Source organism: Monodon monoceros, unplaced genomic scaffold (assembly GCF_005190385.1).
Source record: "Monodon monoceros isolate NGI ecotype Baffin Bay Population unplaced genomic scaffold, NGI_Narwhal_1 Super_Scaffold_4, whole genome shotgun sequence".
NCBI lineage: Eukaryota > Metazoa > Chordata > Mammalia > Artiodactyla > Monodontidae > Monodon > Monodon monoceros.
In genome coordinates this window covers 67135677-67150754 of record NW_021703781.1, presented here as the reverse complement: position 1 = coordinate 67150754, position 15078 = coordinate 67135677, and the positions used below count along the sequence as shown (strand labels likewise).

Below are 15078 nucleotides of genomic sequence, written 5' to 3'. Positions count from 1 at the left end.
CATATCCCTTCAAAAGCACAGCCTGTGAATAATGCTTCAGTAAATATGGGAGTGCATATTCACATTAGGCAAAACATGGAAACAACTCAAATGCCCATCAACAGATGAATGGAAAAACAACCACATGGTACATCTACATAACAGAATATTATTTAGTCATGAGAAGGGAGGATATCCTGCCATTTGTGACAACATGGATGGACTTTGAGTATATTATGCTAAGCAAGATAAGTCAGACAAAGACAAGTACTGTATGTCACTTATACATGGAATCTAAAAAAGTCAACCTGTATAAAGTAGAGAGTAAAAATGCTGGTGACCAGGGAGATGGGGTGTGGATAAGATTTATGGTGTTTAAGGGTACAAATGTGTAACAAGTAGTAAATAAGCCATAGAGATCTAATGCACAATATAATGAATACAGACAATAATATTGTACTATAATTATGTAATGTGATAAATATCACTAAAACATATTACAATGCATAAATGTATCAAAGTAACATACTGTATACCTTAAGCTTACACAACGTTACATGTTGAATTAATTCAATAAAACAATTTTTTTAATAAGAGAAAAGACAGCCTATGGAATGGGAGAAAATAATTGCAAACCATATATTTGACAAGGGGTTAACAATGCAAATATGTAAAGAACTTCTACCAAAAAAAAAAAAAAAAAAAAAAAGCACAGCCTGATCCAGCAGCTGCAGGAGGTGGGCCGTCCGCATCTGCATGTCCAGTGACATAGTGAGTAATCTTGGTATCTTGATGTTGCAAACGCTCGCACTTAGCTTGATCAGTGCTGGCATAGCAGAAAAGAACGGATGGAAAAATGTTTGGATTTTAAAGGTAACAGAGAGAAGTTGGAAAACAACTACTGGCTGGCCAAGACTGAGAGCTTTGCTGGAGGCTGGTACGGGATTGTATTTTTCCGCTGACAGCTGAAAATGAGCCCAGCTCCAGTGGAGCTTTTTTTCTTCCTTTCTCAAGGTTACCCGCAATTCTAATGATCAGTTCTCTCAGGAAAGCAAGAAAATGGATTGGAGGGTTTCAGCTTGTTGTTCTATTACCCATTATAGGTCTGAAAATATGTTTTCCCACCACGTTGTCTGCTTGTAAACACAATATCCATTTCCTTACACTACTGCATATGCACCAGTGTTATTACCAAGGTAAACAGATCTCAGCAGCCCCCGAAGGAACCCTGTCCTGTGCATCCAGCAGTGCTGCCATTCTCTTCTTAGACGAGAGGTCTCATCCCCTGGGCTTCACTACGAAAACCTGTCCCGGTCTCCTCTCTTGGCCTCTGACTGACCATCTCTCAAATGGCTCATTCTGTTCAACTTTCTCCTCCCACCTGCCAAGCCAGGACTGCTCCTGCGTGTGTGTATGTGTGTGTGTTGTCAGCCCCTGTACAGACACATATCAGAATCTGGGAGTAAGGGTTGAGTTCAAAAACAAAGTGGCATTTTGTCCATTGCTTTGATTTCCTTCACAGTATTTAATGTGACTTGCATTATAAATAATATTACAGGAGGATATGACGTTCTTGCGCTCATCAAAGGCGATGTGAGTTCTTCAGAGTCTAAGAAACCTGGGTCTATCAGTAGATATTTTCAAGGGTCTAATCCTTAGCCAGTGATCAGCTCACTGTCCCTGTGATTGTTGGGTCTCTCTCTCTTCCACACACTTAATTTCACTCTCCTCACTGATCTCATTCACAACCACAGCTTTAATTTTTACTTCTGTGTAAACAACTCCTAATTCTCAAGTCCAGAGGTGCTCCCTCCCCTCCCCGCCTCTCCCCACCTCTCCCCTCTCCTCCCCTTCTCCCCCTACCCCCCACACAATCTTCTATGAGCATCAGCCTAGTAATTAAGAGCATGGGCTCTGGGGTCACAGTGCCTGGGTTCAAATCTTCGCTCTGCACTAATCAGCTGGTGTAACCTTAGGCAAACTACTTAATTTCTCTGTGCCTCAGCGTTATCATCTGTAAGATGGGGATATGATACTTATCTTAGAGGGCTGCTGGGAGACCTCAGTGGGAATAATACAGAGCGGGGCATGCAGTAACTGCTCAGTAAGTATTGGTTGTTTTTCTGGTCATTTGGCCCAGAATAATGCGATTACAAATAATTTCAAATAGTCTCTGAACCTACTCTTTTCAAGATGACCAACAAACTCAAGTTCTCCAGGTTCGGTGATCACTGGCTCTGACCTGACCAGTTCCCTCATTAGTACTGACCAGTACCCCCTTCATTCTCCCCAGGCTTCCTCCTACCACATCGGCCTGATTTGCGATGACTAAGGACTCAGAAGTCATTCAGCTTCTCCATCTACACTCTCCCTAGAAGGATGACCTGATCCTAGCCCACGAACATCCGTCGCACATTGAAGAATCTCAGCTCTTCAGCCTCCATCTCTCCTTTGAGACCAACCCAACCGCAACTCCTGAATATAACACTTCTCAAACCAGCAAAGGCACTTCTCAATATCCTCTGGATTTCCACACCTGCTTCTCCCCCAGTCTCACCTCCTTCAGGTGCTCAGAGAAGAAGACATGTGCGGGGAGAGAAGGGAACCCACTGCAGAGTCCTGTCAAGAGCTGTGTGTGGCTTGGATTGGAGTTGTGCTCTGGGGAAAGTGAGTAGTGGGCATATACCAGATTGCCTTGGCAAGGGATGGGGTGAGGAGAGAGGCAGTCTTGGGGGCAGGTGCCAACACACAGTGTATGTGAGATGGGCAAGGTTAAGAGAGAAAGACAGAGTGAACCTCACATCAAAGACTCTTAGCGGCAAACCATGGGGGATGTTCTGGGCACCCGAAAGAATGTGTGTTGTGCTGCCTACCACTGAATAGGTGTGGGAGAAAGACTCTTTTCATGAGAGAGTTTTTAGGGAAGCTAAGTGACAATTAAAGGAAATGGAATGTTGCAGAAAAGGGTAGATAAACCCAACACAGATCCTCATAACCGGATGTAACTGCCCAGTTCCCTGAATTCTCCTGGTACTATATAGATATAGCGATATACAGCTTTAAAATTTTTTTAAGTGATATTTCAAACATGCAGAAAATTATAGACTTGTGTTATAAATATCCTCATACCCACCACCCCGCTGTAACGTATGTATCTTTTTAATGGCAACTGCCTCTGTAGTATTGTATTGCTATGCATTCACTTTATTTTCTTGTATTATAGAAAATGCCTTGAGGGCAGAGACTCACCCTCCTCTTTGTATCTCAGAGGCATCTAACACACAGAGTAGGTCCCCTAATATTTGCTAAGTTAAACTGCATTCTTGAAAGACCTTGACGAGATCTTCAGGAGAAAAGAAATTGTGGCAAGCAGCATATACTATTCTTACAGATTTGAGAATCCGCAGCTATTTTTAAGGTATATTAATTCAGAAGGAAGACTGTAAGTGAAAATAGGGCAGTAGCTGCATCTCATGACATGTAACAAAGAAAACGTATTTCATTTGCTGACATCCTTGGCTAATATTTCTGATTCTGGAATCAAAGCCACAGGCAACCCAAATCACAACTTTCCCCTGTAGGCTATCAATTTCTGTGCCCTCCTACAAGTGCTAAATATATTTGATTTACTAAGAAAGATGTTTAGCCAATAACAATTAACCATTAGCTATAGCAGGTTTTTCATTAGGCAGCGTTAAAGCCTTTGTCAAGTCCCAGTTGCTCTGTCTTCTGCCCTAACGCGCCTTTTACCTACTAGAAATCCAGGAAAGTGTTATACTGCCTGATATATTAGAATGCCTACCATATCACTCCTTGACACAGCTACATCAATGACGTACGAGAATTCCCAGAAGAACTTGCTATATACCACGGTAAATGAGACTTTAAATAGTAGTTGCAAGTAGTTAGGGTGACAATGGCATCTGGTTGCCCTGGATAACCCCAGTTTAGACCTGCTGTGGATCAGTAATGTCTCAATTATTTTAGGACTCCCATTTCACTCTCACAAGCATTGGGGTTGAGATACTAAATTATATGGTCACCCTATCAATCCCCTTACCTAAACTTTTTACATCACATGACTGCCTTATGTGAATGAGGCTTCCATTTTTTTCTTTGTGTAGTGTCCTGACAAATGAATTAGTAAGACTCTTCGCTTTGTTTTAGGAGCCACACGAGACATCACAAACAAGTCTCTATTTTTGGCAAGCTTTCTGAACAGAACAGAAACTGAAATGAATCCATTCACCCAGGTGTTACCATCACAAACTGTGCTGACACGGCACAACTGCCTTTCCACAGGGAAAGAGTAAACCATCAAAAAACACTAGGAACTAAAATTTAAATTACACAATAAAAATGTTCAACATTTAAAGTCTAGGACTGTGTTTACTGAATTTAAGTCAAAACGAGCTTAAATTTCAAGACAACAAAAATCGAGGATGGCTTTTTATTATAGATAGGATCTCTCCCTCTCTCTTTTATTTCTTCTGCATCAACTTCAGGAAAGGAAAAATAGGACTTCCCTGATGGCGCAGCGGTTAAGAACCCGCCTGCCAATGTAGGGGACTCGGGTTTGAGTCCTGCACCGGCAAGATCCCACATGCTGCGGAGCGATGCACCACAACTACTGAGCCTGCGCTCTAGAGCCCGCGAGCCACAACTACTGAAGCCCGCGCTCCTAGAGCTGGTGCTCCACAAGAGAAGCCACCGCGATGAGAAGCCCGCCCACGGCAACGAAGAGTAGCCCCCACTCGCTGCAACTAGAGAACACCCACGTGCAGCAACGAAGACCCGACGCAGCCATAAATAAATAAATAAATAAATTTTTTAAAAAAGAAAGGAAAAATAAAACAACACTAGAATAGCATGTAGTTATAACTATATTTTCAGCCTAGAAATTTCAGCCCAATTTTCAGCAGCAATGTTCCGTCAGAATCAAGCATTTCCTATATGGTTTAAAAACACAATGAAAATCTGGCACTTTGGGAGCTTATGTGAATACAGCGTTAACTTCTTATTTTCAGAGAAAAATGAGATTTAACTTAAAAACAAAAAAACTAAGGCAATGTCCCAAAGGTCCTTATAAAAAAAAAAAGAAACTCAACCTGCTGTTCACATTAAATAATTCAAATCAATGATCCTTTTAAGCCCTTGGCAATGCATGAACCAATGGGGGAAAGCAATCTAACACTTCATGCATTTAGGGGATTGCATTAGAAAAACTTTTAGGCTGCTTCTGCTTTTATACATGCAAATATATGCAGAGCAGACAGATTGGGATCTGTACAGTTTAGCAATGATTGAAACTTGTAATTTTTGAAAATGGGACAGATGTCCAGACTAGTTATATTAAGATGCTTCTTACTGAAGAAGAAACCAAACAAACAATCCAATTCCACCTCCTCCTTAAAAAGGAAACAAATAGGGGCTTCGCTGGTGGCACAGTGGTTAAGAATCCGCCTGCCAGTGCAGGGGACACAGGTTCGAGCCTTGATCCGGGAAGATCCCACATGCCACGGAGCAACTAAGCCCATGCGCCACAACTACTGAGCCTGCGCTCTAGAGCCCGCGGGCCACAACTACTGAGCCCATGCGCTGTAACTACTGAAGCAGGTGCACCTAGAGCCCGTGCTCTGCCACAAGAGAAGCCACCGCAATGAGAAGCCCACACACTGACCGCAACCAAGAGTAGCCCCCGCTCGCCACAACTAGAGAAAGCCCGCCCGCAGCAACAAAGACCCGACGCAGCCAAAAATAAATAAATATTTTAAAAAAGGAAACAAATAAACAATGTTACCACAAATTAGAATAAGCTATATATCATCTTGTTTCTTTCATAGAATCTGAAAGTTGAAAGACAGCTTAGTGTAGAGGAATAAATATTTCTAGACTGTATCATTCACTGCATTACTCATATTCCTGTCCCAACTACACCGGAAATGGGGGGAAATGCTTCCGCCTTCAAGGACCACTGATAGGCTAAAGGTTAATTGAAAGATCAGCTAGATCTCTGGTCAATAAATAAGGGCTGAATGAATGTCCTTTATTCAGGACATTTTTATTTATAAAAATGTATTTTTTAATATTTATTTTATTAAATATAAAAAATAAAATATACTTTATATTTATTTTAAAATATAAAAAATAAAATGTATTTTATTTATAAAATAAATATTTATTTTATACTTTATTCACGCCCTTAACGTTGTTGAGTGTCCACTGTCTTCCTATACTTGGCATATTCTGGCTCCTGAGGCTTATCTGATGATACGGAGTGCCTAGAATGCGCCAGGCGCTGGGGAAATAAGATGAAAACATAGTGATTGCCCTCAAAGAGCCCTCAGTCTGGTGGGGAAGACAAGTAAAGATATGATTAAAATGGGGTGCTAAGTATGGTAATGAACGTGTATACGAGGTACCATGGCAACTGAGATGAGGATGGATTGATTCTGACTGAGCCCTGATGAAAGATTTCATTACTATACACTTGGACTCTTGAAAAATCGCTGGGTATAGGTGCTAAGAGTTTAAACAGAGGCATGACATGATCGATCAGCTGTGTTGCAGAACAGCCACGCTGGAGGCAAAGTGGAGGATAATGGTAGAGGGAAGAGGCTATCGGTGAGGAAGTCTAAATACGGTGACTGCAATAGCCCAGGTGAGAGATGATAAGGGCCTGAGCTAATCGAGTGATGTTGGGGTTGGAGGAAGGACGTCTGGACACGAGAGAGACTCAGACAAACCTGTCCACCATTCAGCCTCTGCGACATTTCCAGACAGCTCCAGTGGCTCCCGGATCCATTCTTACACTGAGCTGGAATCCGCCTCACGTTTGCTGGCCTAGTGGTGCACTCTGGAGAAATTCAGACATGACAGGTCCTCAAATGCTGGGTCTGTATTCATGCTGGATTGCCATTAGTGAAATTCAGATAAAATATTTATACTCCTCTAACAAACAAAAGAGCAAAGTTGGGATACACATTTCAAATGTTCCCTAAATCTCTTGCACTAAACATTCACCTGCAAGGTAAGGTGAGATCTGCCCTGAGAGGCTAAAGGAGGGACGATGGTTTTCTAAGAAGTTTTTAAAAGCTTCAGCTTCATAGATGTTTGCTGGGTTTTGAAATCATTCACTTCGTGAGTTACCCCGCTTCTTGCTTCACAAACTCTACAAACAAGGGGGCAATGTTTCTTCATTCAAGAGAATAGGATATGGCCATTCTTAAGGCACCTGGTTCTCTGCTCAATGGCCAGTACTATCCATGAACAAGGGACAGGAGAGCAGGAGAGGTCAGTTAATGGTTCAACAACCCTGCTCTCTGCTCTTTCACTAGAAATTCAACCTCCTAAAGCTACCACTAGAGGCCTACAATCCTAAGAATTTCCTTGGATATCCCTCTACAGTTTTAGAAAGAGTCCTTCAGCCCAGCCCCATCTATCTCTCAGATTAAGGCGGTGAGCAGAGGCCCAGGTCAACCAGAAGTCTGTGTGTGGGGCCGTAAGGCTTTTCTATTCAGGGAGGCCAGCGAGTAATAAGACACTACTGAGTTTTGTTCAGGAAAATTTAGATTTTTTATTATGAAAGTTTTCAAATAGACATAAAGAGTAAAACGAACTCACATATGTCCTCCCTTCAGATTCAACATTATCAACATTCTATCACTCTTGCTTCACCTGTCCCTTTCTTTCATCCTTTTTCTTTCTCCCTCCCTCTCTTCCTTCTTTGCCTTTCCTTTTTTCTTTCTTTCTTTCCCTCCCTTCCTCCCTCCTTTCTTTTGTGTAGTAGTACTTTTAAGCAAATGTTTTACATCATGTTGTTCTACCTCTAGATTTCAGAGTAACGCTACAAAATGACATTTTCTTATATAAACACAGTATCACTATCACACCTGACCATGTTAATAATAAGTCTCTAACATCGTCTAATACCTAGCTCACAGGAAAGTTTTAGAAGTCAGAAGGCTTGCAATCTCTATTGCTTCTCTAGGGAAAGACTATGCCACAGAGCGCTTTCCTAGATTATCAGGAAATTTCTCCTTACGTTCAGCTTAAATTTACATCCTATTACTGCATATTACACCCCCCATGTATCACGCTAAATAATTAATCTACCGTTTTAATGTCTACACATTTCAGATATTTGTACATAGTTAGCTTCTCTTTCCGTAGTCTGTACCTAACTGAACTATACATATTTAATTCTTTTAATCTTCCCTTACTCGTCAGTGCCCTCAGCTCCTAATCATTTTGGTGCTTTGCTTTGAACCTTGTCCAGCTGGTTTCCATAAGCCCAGCGATGAGGAGGCCAGAACCAGATGCAGTGTTCCAAGAGTAGTCGCACCCAAATCCAACCGCTCCCCATTTCTCCTCTGAATGCTCAATCCCAAACCACAAGAGCCTTGCTTTCTGTCACATTATAACAGAAACAAATGTCTTGTTATCTGCTTTTATTCCCAGTTATTTTTTGGCATTACAGCATGTGTTTCATTCTTCCCACAAAATGTCTGTGCTTCAGATCACTTTTCTCCAGATGTGACATGACAGCATTTGGGAATCAAAAGAGTACAGGCACCCAGCTCTGCCACTCTGGCGATGTGACCCTGCAAGTCCCCTAGCACTCAGAGCCACGTCGAGTCCTTCACCTAAATAACAGATAAAGACTAATTCTTCCTACTTCACTGGATTGTTGGAGGGTCAAATGAGGTGATGTAAGTGAAAAAGGTTCACTAACTTTAATGGCATGTATGTTTATATGTGTGTGTGTGTATATCTACATTAGTACACTAAATATACAAAAGGTGAACACCTACATTCTCTAAAGATTTTTCTACTTGCACCAATAGCCTACTGTACCATTTAATAATCTTTGCTGTCAGGAAATTCTTTATTTCAGCTCAGTTCTTCCCACCAAAGCGATATCTTAGAAAGCCTCTTAGACATATATACCTGGAATCCACAAGCCATGAGAATTTCAGATTTATCCTTCACTTAAATGTACATCAGGTATATGGTATTTGCTTCTGTTTACTATTTACTGAGGTCTAAGAAGTATGCTAACCACTTTACCTGAATGTCCTAATTTAGACTTCATAATTTCATGAAGTAGTCGCTATTAATATCCCCAATTTACTTATGAGGAAACTGGGGCTCAAGAAAGTTAATTAACTTTCTTAAGGTTAATAGCTGAGTAAGCAGTAGAACTTGGAAAACCTAACAACTCCAGAGCCCATGCTTTCAACCACGGGCATGATTTATATAATATTTCAAATAATAATTAGGAACCCCTAATTACAGATTAAATTCAACAAACCTACTATAAGCCAGACACTTAGAGGAGAAGTGAAAAGGCGTAGTTCTTTTCAGGAGGCTCACTGTTTGGTCACGGAACACGTGGCTATTAAAAAAGGAAGAAGCAAGTGGTCATCGTTATCACAGGCAGCTGTGCCAACTACCCGACGCCTAGGAGAATGCTTACTCCTATGCAAAACCTCAGATTTGTTTCTTTTAAGAAAAACTATTTGATGACTATTGCTAATCATTTTTCCTCCAATTCCCTGGCTGTCAATTATCTAATAAATCACTGAATATCATCTATTTTCCTTTCAACTGTCCATTCAAAAACCTATTATCTGAGAAGACTCTAGTTCAGAGTTTTTTCATTACCTCAGTCCTGGATTACTGTACTAGATTCAGTTCCAGCTGGACTTTTCTGCCTCCTGTTCCCACCTCTTTAGTTCTTGCCATGCATCACTGCCAGATCAACCTCCTTAAAACAAAGCTTCCATATGAACTAGTCCCTCCTCTGAAGCTTTACTCAATTCTGCCTTTCAAGGCTCCGAACGATGTAATGCCAATCTGCTTTTCCAACCACATATCAACATAAATCCTCCTCTCCACCCAGACCATTCTCCTCCCTCCTGACTGAATATGCCTTGTACACTGCCGTCTTCGCTGGAACTATTCTCCCCTCTGTCTGACTTTTCTCTTCTTTGAATAGTATCTATTGTTCAAGGCTCAAATCAGGTCTTCCTTCTCAATGTAGCTGTACTGAACATCCATGTTCTCCTTCCTGTTCTCAGTAGGAGCTCAACAAATGTTTGCAGAAATTATTGCTCCATTAAACATCAATAGCATGTTTTGGCAATATCACTCACTGATACTTATGCATTGTCTTATGGCGCTACTTACATTTTTATATGTACATTTCTTGAGTTCCTATTTGAAGTGAAGTGAAAGCTTCTTAAAGGCCTGAACCATGTCTTCAAGACTTCTTTTGTATGCCATACATTGTTTCCCCATGCAAAGGCACTGGTGAATATTTGACTATTGACATATTTAAATAATATGGAATAAAATCACCTAGTCAACACCTTTAGATAATATAGTCAATTCTACAAGCCAAAAGAATAGTCATGACTTAAGATATCTGGCCTCTAAGTCCTATCCTTACTAATGCCTTAATCCGGAGTTGGGAAAAGTTATTTTTCTATGTCCTAATTTTCTCACCTATAATAGAAGAATTAAAAGTCAAATAATTTCAAAGCACCCTGAATAGATGAATGCTAACTTATTAAATGCTTTGCCATTTGTCAAGGGCTTGACAGATTATTTTCTAAGGATATAAAATTAACTACAATGTAATGGTGTTGCAAGTCATTAACTTTATCTGTCTTAATCGCTCTTTGGATATGGAGAGTTTTATTTCTAGCAAAAACAATACATAAAATACCCTCAAAATCCTCACAACTATAAATCCTGGGGAAATTATATGTAAGCAATTTTTAAGGTTCTTCTTTCACTTAGACATAAAAAGCTTTAAGAGAACGTCAATCACACCCTAACAGCAAGAAAAAACTGCGTAACTTCTTGAGCCCACCAGGGAGCTACGGTTGGGAGGTAAAACGAGTTCAAACGGGTGACACACTCCTCAGAGGAGAGATGGGAAACGAACTGTTTCACTCTGGGCATAATACAGAAGGAAGAGCCAGTCATCATAAAAGCAGGTGAGACGAAAACAGCTGAAATTTGAAATGAATTCTTAAAGGCCAAGAGTGACAGTTTAGAAACTTTGGGAGCCCCACACATAAAAGAAGTCACTTCCTAGTTCTTTTCCAAGGGTTTCCACTAGTTGCTCATAAGAAAGATTAGGGGCAGGACAGGAGACCTGAGAAAGACCCTGTAGGTGGCACCAAGTCATGAAACCCACCTGCTACATGAACCGTTCTCTTATATGAAGCAAAAGCTATAAGTGCTGGGGGAGAGGAGAGATCCAAGCAAAGATGCACTGCCTCTGGTGAAAGGGTGGAAGAAAAAACTGCCCACTACTGGAGGAAGGGGAGAAAATAAGTTCAGCTCAGGATCCTGCACTGATACAAAGCAGTGATCTGCTACCACTGGGGAAGGGGCAGAATTGCTCAAAGACTCCACCCCTGAAGTCCAGGGCTGCGGGGCCTAAGACTGAGGCTGGAGTGAGAGAACTGAGAAACACCCCCTTGAACCTAAATAGCAGTTTACCACCGGGAGAGGTGAAAAAGCATGGGTCAGATTCCTTCCATTCCATAGGTATGATGGACTTGCTGAAATCTGAGCACGGAGAGGAACACTGAGAAAAATCCTTCCACAATCCAGACTCCCACTAAACACAAAGTAGCAGCAGACCACTCCTACAGTGACTGAAGTCTGGTACACTGACAGTAAATATAACAACAATAAACCCAAACCTTTTTCAACTACTGACTAGACTGCCCCAATCCCCACACTAATGGCCCGACAGAAGATGTGTGCCCATTTCTGAATTTATTTATTTCAATGTATATTTATACACAATATTTGGCATTCAATCAAGAAATATGAAACATACACATAAGTAATAAAAAAGACTGTATGTAACAAAGCAATCAACAGAAATAGGCATGACCCAGGTGTCAGAAATATCAAAGACTTTAAAATAACTTTGATTAATATAATGGACCTATATAGTGGAAAAGGTAGACGACATGCATGAAGAAATAGGGAATTTCAGTAGAGAGATGGAAACCGGAAAAAAACACTGAATTAAAAAACGTGATATCAGAGATGAAGAATTTTTTTAGCAAGTGTATCAGCACACTAGATATGGCTGAGAAAAGAATCAGTGAACTTGAAGACAGGTCAACAGAAATTGTCCAAACTGAAATACAAGTTTTTAAAAAAAGAGCAGAGCATCCAAGAGGTATGCACCAATATCGAAAGGTTGAACATGATAATTTGAGTCTCAGGAGAAAAGAGAGAGCAAGGAGTAGAATAAATATTTGAAAAGATAACGGCTGAGAATTTTTCAAAATTGATGAAAATAAACTGAAAATGCAAGAAATTGAGAAGCCCTCACAAAGATAAATACAAAGGAAAACACACCTAGACACATCAGAGTCAAACAGCCAAAAACCACGATAAAAACCTTGAACCAAAGATAAAACTCTGAAGGTAGCTAGAGAAACTAAACAAGCCAGAAGATAATTAACAACATTAAAGTGCTGAATGGAAAGAAAAAAAAAAAAGTTAACAATCCAGGTTTATCTATCCAGCAAAAATATCTTTCAAAAGACAAAGGTAAAAAAAAAAACACTTTTCAGACAAACAAAAACTGAGAAAATTCATTGCTCTCAGACTTGTGTTATAAGAAATGTTAAAGGAAATTACTCAGAAAGGAGTATGATACCAGATAGAAATTTGGATCTACATTAAAAAATGAAGAACAGCAGAATGTACATAAATATAAAAGTTTTAGAAATCTTTTTAGGAGATAACTGACAGTCAGGGGTCAGCAAGCTACAACATGAAGGTAAATACAGTTTTATTGGAACATAACCACATCCACTCATTTATGTGTATTGTCAAGGGCTACTTTCACAAAACAGTGAAAAAGTTTGCTGACCCCTGGTCTAAAGCAATAAAGTAAAAATAAAGATCATCAACAACAGAAAAAACCCAATATATTATAGAGTTTATAATATATGTAAAAGTAAAAAGTATGAAAACAGCACAAACAATAGAAGATATGGAAATATACTCTTGTAAGATTTCTACAATATACATGAGGTGGTACCGTATTATTTGAAGGTAATCTGTGATAAGTTAGACATGTATCATAAATTCTACAGAAAACAGTAAGAAAAAATTTTAAAGAGGTAACATTAACAAGCCAATAATGAGAAATAATGAGTAAGATGTAATAGAATGCTAAAAATACTCAAAATTGAAAGCTAATCAAGTGCCCATCATTCAGTAAAATGGACAAATGTAGGTATATTCACACAATGGAATACTAAACAATAATGAGAATGAATGGCCTATGAACGTGTGCAACAACATGGAAGAACCTTACTAACATAATTTTGAGCAAAAGAAGCCGAACATGAAAGAGTATATACTGTATGCTTTATTTATATAAAGCACAAAAGCAGACAAAATTAACAATCTATAATGTTAGATATGGTTACCCTTGGCAGTGGGGTGGGGCTGGGAGCTAGTGACTGGAGGGGAACCTCTAGAGGGCCTCTAGTGGACTAGTAATGATTTGTTTTTTTTTTTATTTGGTTGTTGGTTGCACATGTTTGCTTTGTAAAAATTCAGATGATACATTTATGATATGTGCAAGTTTCTGTATAGATATTAAATATCAGTAAAAACTATATACACACACATATAAAACTTTTACTGATACTTATATATATATATGATATATATTTAAACTAAAGCCCTGATGAAAGACAACACACACAAAAAGGATTTTGAAAAAAAAAAAAGTTGATGTTCTATAAACTTTAAAAAACCACAGTAGGGCTTCCCTGGTGGCGCAGAGGTTGGGAGTCCGCCTGCCGATCCAGGGGACGCGGGTTCGTGCCCCCGTCCGGGAGGATCCCACATGCCACAGAGCGGCTGGGCCTATGAGCCATGGCCACTGGGCCTGCGTGTCTGGAGCCTGTGCTCTGCACGGGAGAGGCCACAACAGTGAGAGGCCCGCGTGCCGCAAAACAAACAAACAAACAAACAAAAAAAACCACAGTAATCGCTGAAACAAATACATGCGTAAACAGTAAATCAAAATAGCAGAAGAATGAATTCATATCTGGGAAAAAGGTTCAAGGAAATTCCCCAAGACGAAGCACTGAGATAAAGCACTGGAAAATATGAAAGAGTAATTAGACACAATAAAATGAGAAGACATAAATCTAACAGAAGTACTAGATGGAAAAGATGTGATATTCAAAGAGATAAAGGATGAGAATTTTCCAAAACTGATGAACGTGAAAATTCAGGCTTAAAAAGAACAAGCTCTGAACAGAATAAATACAAATCACCTACACTCACCAGCCTATTTTAGTTCTACAAAAGTTCTTAGAGATAGACTAGTCTGTCTCCTTTGTTTTAAATATAAGAAAGCTGAGGCCTAAAAAGATTAAGTGATTTGCCTGAATCAAAAAACTGACTGTTAGCAGAGACGGAAATAATGTTAATATGTTATATTTTAAGAGTTACGAATAAGAAGAGCAAAATATAGTTTCTGACTTCAACTTTCCTACTGGTATGATTATGTAACACAGCAAGATGAACATGAACAGCAATATTCCTGTTCAAAGAGAGAATTTTAACTCAAGTTGAAACTATGAAGGCACTACTGATTCAAGTGCCATGTAATAAGTGTTTAACAAGTGACATTTAATAAATGATTAGGCCAGGCTACAGCTGCCCACACATACCTTAAAGAAATAGTTTCAAGACAAGCCTTCTATTTCAATTTAATTACAAGACCATTACAATCATTTCAAGCCACAAAGCTTATACTGATCATATTCCTCTATTTAAATGTTTCAATATTTTAGAGTGCTTTTTGAATTATAATTTTTCTATTATTTACATCATGATATGAGGTAAATTACTTTCTTTTGAAATAGAACTAATTAAACCTCTAAATGTTCATTGTAAGTCTGATACAAATTTCTAACTGATCAGAGAGGCATAAAATGTACCGAAGACCTTTTAACGTACTGAAGCATTCTTTTCTTATGTAGTACAATGAATCATTTCTGATGATGGATCAGTAGCTTGTATTAATTC

The 15078-nt window shown here is 39.4% G+C and overlaps 1 protein-coding gene across 3 annotated transcripts in view; it reads right to left on the bottom strand.

The window, feature by feature from the left end:
* The window catches only part of TRUB1 (TruB pseudouridine synthase family member 1), a 58680-nt gene that overhangs the window by 12735 nt on the left and 30867 nt on the right, over positions 1-15078 (bottom strand). The gene's annotated exons all lie outside the window — the stretch shown is intronic.